Below are 8669 nucleotides of genomic sequence, written 5' to 3'. Positions count from 1 at the left end.
ATAAAGCTTTAGAGCAGACACAAGTCAAACTATGCGAGGCTAGACAAGCTTGCATGAGTGGCAATTTTCAGAAGAAAGCCAAAAGGAAAGCCCTTCTCTTTGCCACTAAAAGCAGGGCTGTTGCTGTCAGGTGCCAGGCGTTTCAATGCATGAGCGAGGTGCTTTGGCACCAGCATCCTCCTGAGCTCCCGCCTGCCTGCTCCACCTCAGCAGTGGATAAAGCCACATCTTCATACTCCTGGAGGCTCCTCTGCCTCTCCAACAGCTGCTTTGTAAGAGTGTATATAGGTCTTTATATAGATCTATCTATATATAAAGCATGGTCTTAAAGCTGTCTGGTAGAGGTGCACCTGACAGCAGCAAACCCATCCCTTTGCAAGCGGGGATCCCTCTCTGAAAGACACACAGCATACTTCTTTCCAGCTGGTAAGGGTACTGGGGTTTATTACCCACAATTTAAAATTCAGTCGTGAAAGTGTTTTAAATGAAAATGGAATGGAAACTGACAGTTTTGCAGGTGATTCAAAAAATTAGATGGGAAAACTCTGAGATTTGCTCCTTTCCAAAAGGGAACTAAGGAATCAATGAGTCCTGAAAGACTCGCTTGCTCTCTCAAACAAATAAGGAATAAAGCCCAAGAGGAAATAAAAATAAACAGATAGGCTTGAATTTAACTCTGCATTAATAAAGCTTTAGAAAGGATTAGGTTAAGCCTGAAAAAACACATTTAGCTTTATTCAGCAGCTTGTTTGGGTTTTCCTTCAGACACGGGAGAGCTGGTAACAGATCTCCCTGCAGCATCTACAGGCCGGTCCGGTGGCTCAGGAAAAGCAGCCGGCAAAGAGGGACTGTAGAGCTGCTGGGGGGAGGGGCACCTTGTCCAGGGTGGATGGAGCTCTGTGCCGGTGTGCCTCGGCTCGCGAGTAACTGTGATGAACACACACCAACCTGAACCCAGAAGTAATTCTGCATCTCGAAGGAAGCTGGGCTCCGTCATTGCACGAGTGCGATCATTCCGGCTTTGTTTGCATTTACTTAATTAAAACAGCCTCAGAGCGCTGCTGCTCTGCTCTTCACAGCCACTCTGTTCTACCGGGGATAAAACCTTCCCTGCTCCCACGGCCAAGGGAAGCCTCGTTCTTACCGCTGCAATCCCATTCCAATTTGCATTAACGTTGAAAATGAAAGCCTAACATTTATTCCGTGCATTACAACAGGGAGTAGGGGCCTGCCCAGTTCAAGGTCTTACAAAGACAGGCAGGTTTTAAGCTCTTCAAAGCAGGGGCCAGTCAAACGAAATGGGGATAAAGGGACAGCAGGGAAAGTCTCACACAAGGAGCAGGGCAGGGGTGGAAGGGGGAAGAGCGCTTGTCCTGCAGGTGCATTCTGCATCCCACCCCTCTAACTTCGTACTGCCCTCCAAACAAACCCAACCGCGAAATGGAAAAATAAAATCAAACCAGTTGTATTTAATGACAAAGACATCAACAATAAAACAGAGAAAAGAACATCCAAGCCAAGTAGCAAAGCCGTGTGCTGTGAAATCATGGTTACAAGGGGCACGATATACTGACCCATTTCTCTTGCTGGGACTTCTTAGATGTGATTCCCAGGAGCAAAGGATGAAACAAGCTATGGTGGAGTTTCCAGGACAACTAAAGGGAATCACTTGGCTTTCCGTGCGATGCTGGGTATTACAAATGTGGATTTCTGCTGATACAGGCTATAACCTGTATCAGCTTAAGCTGAAGATCAAAGCAATCCCCCTGCTCTGCCTCCTCCGCTGTGGTTGCTCCGGCCTTACAAAGGGACTTACTGCACGATTGGGTCTGGCACAGGGAGCTCCTGGTGTCTGGAAATCACGGATTCAAAAGGGGCAAACCTGTCAAAAGCCGGGGGGGTTAATTAAACACCAGGTGTTTTTCAAACAACCCTTCTCACAATGCTGAAGGCCAAGGCCGTTTTCTTAAACCTTACCAAACCAATTGCCTTTCTCCGGAACATCAGCACCGAAGTAACGACCGAGGTAAGCCCCATGCCCTGACCGCACTGACTGTACACCGAGCATCTGCACACACTGGAAAAATGATCTCTGACTGCTTGATATTTTTTTAGTGCTTCACCTGCTTTGAATTGCAAGCGCTTTGATAAATGAACTGAGAAGTTCCCTGTCTCCTCCACTGCATGGGTAAGTAGCTCAGGACGAACCACCAAAATTACAGAGTGATTTTTCACAGCGATGCTCACTGGATCACCGCTAAAGCCTCTCTTCCTTTGCCTGCACCACAGCGCAGGAGAACCCGCTGCTTTCTTCTTGTAGACTTACCAGCTCTTCCAGCAGCAAAACATGGGTATGTTTTTGGAGACTGGCTCAACAGGCAGAGTTTGAATTTGGGTATAAAATCTTGATTTAAGGATTTTAGTCCAAAAATCATAAGCTTGGAAGGATGCAAGCAAACATTTCCCTGCCAACAACCTGCAAGAGTGTGGTCGTAAGTGCTAGGCTTCACGCATCCATCATAACGTGCCCATTTTTGTTTCCCAGGGAAAGGCACTGTGGCTGGTCTCGCTGGGTTAAGATCCCTTAAATGTACCAAAGCCAACAAATCATCTGGATTTAGACAATTAGTAACCACGTATAAATGGCAGAGTGAGAGCCACCCCCTCTGCAGCCACGGGACTGATCAGTAGTAGGAGTCGGTGACAGACCTGCTGCTAAAATAACAGCCTTAATCCCGCTGAAGCATCTCGGTTAGGCATTTATAATGATAAATGACTTATGAATAAGGACAAGTGAGTGCAAGGGCTGTGCAGGTCCAGGAGGTGGGCACCCCGCGGGAGCTGGGTTCTCCGGTCCCTCTGCTCTGACTGCCTCCTCATTTTCTATTCAGAGATTTATTGCATGGCACTCTGAAATTTGAGGCAGGATCTAGGATTAAGAGCCAGAGGTCTTCCTTGCTGAAGCGAGCTGGATGAGTATTCTCCATCCTCTCTCTAAATCCTGATAATCCTGTTTGCACAGAGGAGACAGTTCCCATTTTGCAGCTGCCATGCTGTATCGGTGCAACTGTCGTCTATATTGTGTTCTTTACTAAAGTAACTCCCCGTGGCTTCCCTGGGCTCCTTTCATCACCCAGCCATCCCTGGCAGCAGGGAGATTGCGTTGCTCATGCTTTCTGAGAGCGTACAGGGTCCATCGCAGATGCAACATGCAACCGAGCATTTCCAATAGAGGAAAACCAGTGACCTGCACAGCCGCGCTTACTGAAACAAAAGCCCGAGTCCCGCGTTACAAAGACAGGCAGGGAAAATGTCTTAAATTCAGGCAGCGATTATAGTTCTTAGCCAAGTGAGAGGTACAGGTGGTTTCGCTGGGAGGCGTGGGCAGGTTCATCACCATCCTGCTGCGTGCGGGTCAGCGGGAGACAACCCCCAGACAACCAGCTTCTCGGCCGCGGGCGGGCATCAGAACTTTCTGTGACTGTCTGAGACCTTTAGGTGGAAGGGCGATATTGGAAATGATGTCTCCAACGTGTTCGGAAGTGCGATGCAAGAGACAGACTGCAAGGAGAGACCGTGGGAGGACTCACCCGGTGTTCAATTAGCGGCTCGGGAATCAAGACTCCCACCTTCAGTTTCACGGCTGATGCACCACGGTACTCATCAAAAGTTCAGCCTTCCGTTCTTTCAAGCGTTCAGGCTGTATTAAATTTAATATCACTATGTTAAGAGTTATTATTAGCCAGTGACAGCTACTTTAATATACTCTAAGTCAGCAAAGCATCAATCTTTCTGCACACCAAAGCCGTACATTATTTCGCTGATGTGACAGCCAGCAGATGAATGGTCCAGACCTGCAAGGGCTCAGAGAAACGAAGGGGTGAGGGATTTGATTCCCAGCTGGAATCTGATCCAAAATAAAAGGTTAACATGTCAGTTTGCTGGTTGAAGCTGGGGGTCATGGTCTTGCTCACACTCCTCTTTCTGGATGTTGGGTTTGGGTTCCCATCTTACTTTCCCACTCACCTGAGGTCTCCCCAAGACTGGGCTGCCTTCTCCCTGAACTGCTCGTCTCCCAAACGGTTCCTAGTTGACTTCTTACCCTCCTGCTACATTTCAGAACAAGGATCACAGCAAAAACCTTAACAGTGTATAGTCAGTCTGTGCACAGGATTTATCCCCTACCTTCAGCAAGTCCTGGGAACTTTTTGGGTTTAACTGGTGCTCTAAGCAACCAGAAACACTTCTGCTCCTCCACACCTGCACAGTCCCACCTTCGTGCTTTGGCAGACTCTTCAAATTGATAGTAGGAGGGGAGGGGAAATAATTTCCTAATCTACTCTTCTAGCCTACTTTAGACAGATCTCCCTGGCAGCTGAGGAAAGATCTCAAAATTACTCATTGCTTGCTTAGTCCATGGCATGCTTAGGGAAATACAGCTGAGCTGGAAGCTTTCTGTCCGAAGACAGTCAATTCCATCATCAAAATTGAGTAACTTTATACTCTGTGCAGGAGTCTCACCTTTTGGTTGAGAGGCTATATAGCATCCAAGGGTCAGGATACAGATGCCAGTAGCAACAGACCTGCCAAAATACCCTGGTAACCGAGAAAACGATGCTCAGAGAAGACAAATACACAGCAGATACTTGTTTCCTAATTCATGGCCAGCGGCGAGTCAAAATTGTGCTTGGGGAGTTACCTGTCTTCATACCTCGAGGTGTCACAGGTGGGGGACACTGGTTTTGCCTTTCCCTGGTAGTAGACACGAGTCTGAGAAGAGTCACCCTGGCGTCAGTTTGCCCAGCACCAGGAGAAATACCACAGCTGCGCAGGGCAAGTCAACACCAACATCACCAGACCTAATGCTGTCACCAGCCATTTATATGGATTTTAACAAAATAAAAATCCTGAAAAACCCAAACCCAGCTCTAGGTAACACCAAACGTGTTATTCTCAGATCCGACAGATTTATGAAGCGATTGCTTAGGAGGTAAGTGTACATTTTCTCTAGGCAAGTGTTTGTGCTTCACCCACTGAGTATGAGGTGCCCAGGCAACCTCACGGGGACGTGCCACGTGTTGGAGGAGTAAATTCCAACCTCTCTACAGGCTTAGTAAGACAAAAGCTAGCTGAACAGCAAGCAGTGCCTTTGGTGCTGCCTTTCAACCAGGAACTCTCACGGCTCAGACTAGAAAGTTACATCCGCAGCATCTGAGCGATATAACTGCGTTTAAGGAACTTGTCCCCTGAGCCCTGAATAAGAACATTTTATTTAAGAAGGCTCCATTTATGGCTAAAATTAGCTATTCCTTGTTAGTACTACAGACCACCAATGATCTCCGCTCACAGCTTTGAGATGGCAGCTACAGCAGCCTCTTGCTCTTGAAAATGTGTTAGAAATGACAAACTGGCACGAAAAATTTGTTGGAACAATCCTTGTGGTGGAAATAGGGCTTCTGGAGGGAAAACCCTTAGCAGCACTTATTTTCCTCCTTTGGAAAAAAAAACCAAACTACAAAACCAACAACAAAAGAAAAATGCTGAGCAGGAAAATAACTTTGCTAAAAGTTGTTTTTTTTTTTTTTAAGAAAAGAATAATACTGCTCGTAATGGAAGAATTTCAAACCACCTGTATGTTTATTACTGACTTGTCTCTGGAGGATCTTCAGATTTTTCCTAACGCTTTCTCCAATAAAGCCAGAGGAAATAAATATATGGCACGCAAACCCACACGAGGAAAATGACCAACTGTTCTCTTTGGCGAGAGGTGAATGCCGAGAGCCCCTGTGCCACAGAGCCACCCAGCTCGCCCAGTGCCCTGTGGCAGAGCTGGAGAGAATTAATGCAAAACCCCGCAGGGACCTGCCGCAGAAGCAGCAGCTTTCCTGGCCTCGCGCCTTCAACTCCTTCTGCAGAGCTTGGTGGGCATCCCTGTCCCTAATAAGCCCAGAAAAAGCAACAAGGTGTTTTCTTTTTGCTGGACAACGCTTCGGGAAAAAGACGAGGAGCTGCAAGTTAACATCTTGTTTAATGGTCAGAAAGAGGAAAAACCTACCTTCCTAGAAACTTCCACCGGCACACAGCTCAGGGCTGGATTTCATCCCGACACACCCTGGCCAAGAGATGCTGATGTGACGGTGACAGGCCTCTTCTTCCACAAAGGTAACTCTTACTGGATTCAGCTGGCCTGCTTTAACATCCATCTCCGCTTGCGGGACTTGCCCTGGGAAGCTGAACCTGAAATTCTCCCAAGATAAGGAGAAGGCTGAGCTCCTAATGCACACTTCACCGCGGCTGAAGCAGCCGGAGCTCTTGGAAAGCGAGCTCTCCTGCACCTCTCTGCTCCCTGCCCAGCGCAGGATTTGCTCCCTTTGGCAGCGTAAGGGAGCAGCAGGTCTACCTACAGCCACTGCGCCAGCACGTCATCTACCCCGGGGTCCTTCGCTCTCCAAGGCGACTGGGAAGTGCTCCTGGCCATCCCAGAACGGCAATCTGTGTTCAGAAGGACTTAAGAGGCTTTGGATATAATTAAGGGAAGATTACCATCGGATGTATGGGAAAGTGTAAAAGCTTAGCTTTCAAGAAAAACCCAAAAAGTTATTTCATCTGAAACCAAAGCACAAGAATGAAAAAGCTTGCAACGTTAGCAAGGCAACTATAAACACACACACCCCCCCATGCCCCGATACCCCTGAAGGACCTCACTGCTCCCAGTGAGAAGGTGCAAGGACCATCCTCGGGTTGCTCTCAGTCTAGGTAGGAAACAAGTGTCTTTGTCCAGGATCTGTGAGAAAGCAGCAGTATCCTAAAGCAGTGCGCTGAACCAGGCAGCCCTTCGGCACGCGTGGCACGCCAGGGCAGGCTGCTGGGCTGGGCAGGACGCGGCACCAGGCACTGGTGGATCACAGGAAAGGGAGCAGAATGACCGTGGCTCTGAAGCAGGAGCTGCCGCACCTCCAGGCCAGAGCCATCAGTCCCTCCAGACTCTCGGCTGCCATTGACTCAGTGAAGCCTGAGTGTCACGGCCCCGTTTCCTAAAAACACTGGGATTTCCCACCTGTTCCAGCCCCTGTCCCTCGTGAACAGTGATCAGCTCCCCCCCAGTTTTGCTTGAAGCTGGCAAGTACAAGAGACAGACCTCTCTGCTTCCACCAGCGGGAATGACACAAGCCACCCCCAGTGAGGAATCTGCAGGTATTTCTGTCCACAGCCAGGGAATCTCTCCTTTTTCCTCCTATAGCAACTTCAGCTGAGATGCTGCTGTGCAATAGGTTATTTACAGGGACGCAGGAGCGCAGGGTGAGAAGACGCAGGAGTCAAGGATTTGAAGAAACGTTCTTGCACTTCGTGAGATGAGGTGTGAAACATGAAGCAGGTGAGAGATTTGCAGGAGTCCTTCAAAAGCAACAAATGCAAATTTGAGCAATGCGGCATTAGGGTCACTGTTCTGACCACAGGCTAGGACAGGTGCCCTAGTATTTAGCAATTTACTAATGAAACTAATTAAGCTTCCTTTTTTCTTCCTAAACCTGTCAGCTATGGAAGTGAGCAGTGTAAAGGTGTGTGCACATGCAAACACACACACACACAAGTGTAAGCACGTACGATAGAGAAATGTGTACATGAAGTCACTGTAATTTTACACACCGAGAGAAAGCCAGGGAAGACTCTCCTCAAACAGCCAGAGATGAACACCTTTTGAGCTGCCCACAGGCAGCCATGGAAGAACCAAGCAAAGCAAGTCTATCATCCAAAGGCTTAAAATAAACCTTGCAGGTGTCCGCAGCGCTGAGAAAAGCAAAGTTAGGGTGACAAACCAACGAGACAGACGAGCACTGACCAAGCACAGAGGCGTACCTTTCACATAAGAGGACTCACAGAACAGTAAGGAAAGCACCTGCTGGCCCAGCAGACATTTGCTCACAGAGGTTCACCTGCAAACAAGAATTCCACGACCGTGCACCCTCAACACCTCCAGCGTTTCACTCCCACAGCAATTGTAAGCAGGGGACGGTGGATATGACAGAGGATGCTGCTGTCACTTTGATCTCAAGTAGTATCAATTTTCTTAAATGCTGTCTACTGCTATAATCAAAGGCATTATATCTAAATAAAAGGCGCTAAACAACAAAATATGACGTCCACTGATCCGATGCTAGTTACCTGAAGTATGGTCTGAAGCATCTTTCCACTTAACAGGAAATTTAATCATTCTTCACTTGCTTATTGTATCTTGCTGCTACACAAAACAGTAATGGCTTCCCTTTAAATTTAAACTCCGGACAAGTCAGAGCCAGTGAAATGTCCCCAAGTAGTTAGGAGATGCTAGACAAGAACACAAAACCTGCATAGTCATGAATGTGCCAAAATTAAAGATGCTCACGCTTCTTTCTACCAACATGCACCATTCCGTCCGTAAGCGAACAGAGGACTTGGAGACTCCCGCAGTGTCAGTCCTAGCTAATTTCAGAAGTATTTGGTGATGCTTTCTTTTGTAAGCATATGTGACAGTTCAAACTCACCGAGACTTTCCATATGCTATTCCTGTTCTTACAGCTATAAATAACAGGGGCCGGGGGAGAGCAAAGTAAAATTGAAAATAAAGGAAACAGCAATTCTAGGTTTCTTACAACAATAAACCAGAAAAATATTTCATTGTATCAGAGGAA

This window comes from Falco cherrug, chromosome 9 (assembly GCF_023634085.1).
Source record: "Falco cherrug isolate bFalChe1 chromosome 9, bFalChe1.pri, whole genome shotgun sequence".
Lineage (NCBI taxonomy): Eukaryota > Metazoa > Chordata > Aves > Falconiformes > Falconidae > Falco > Falco cherrug.
The sequence above is the reverse complement of the archived record's forward strand: the minus strand, read 5'-3'. Positions refer to the sequence as shown.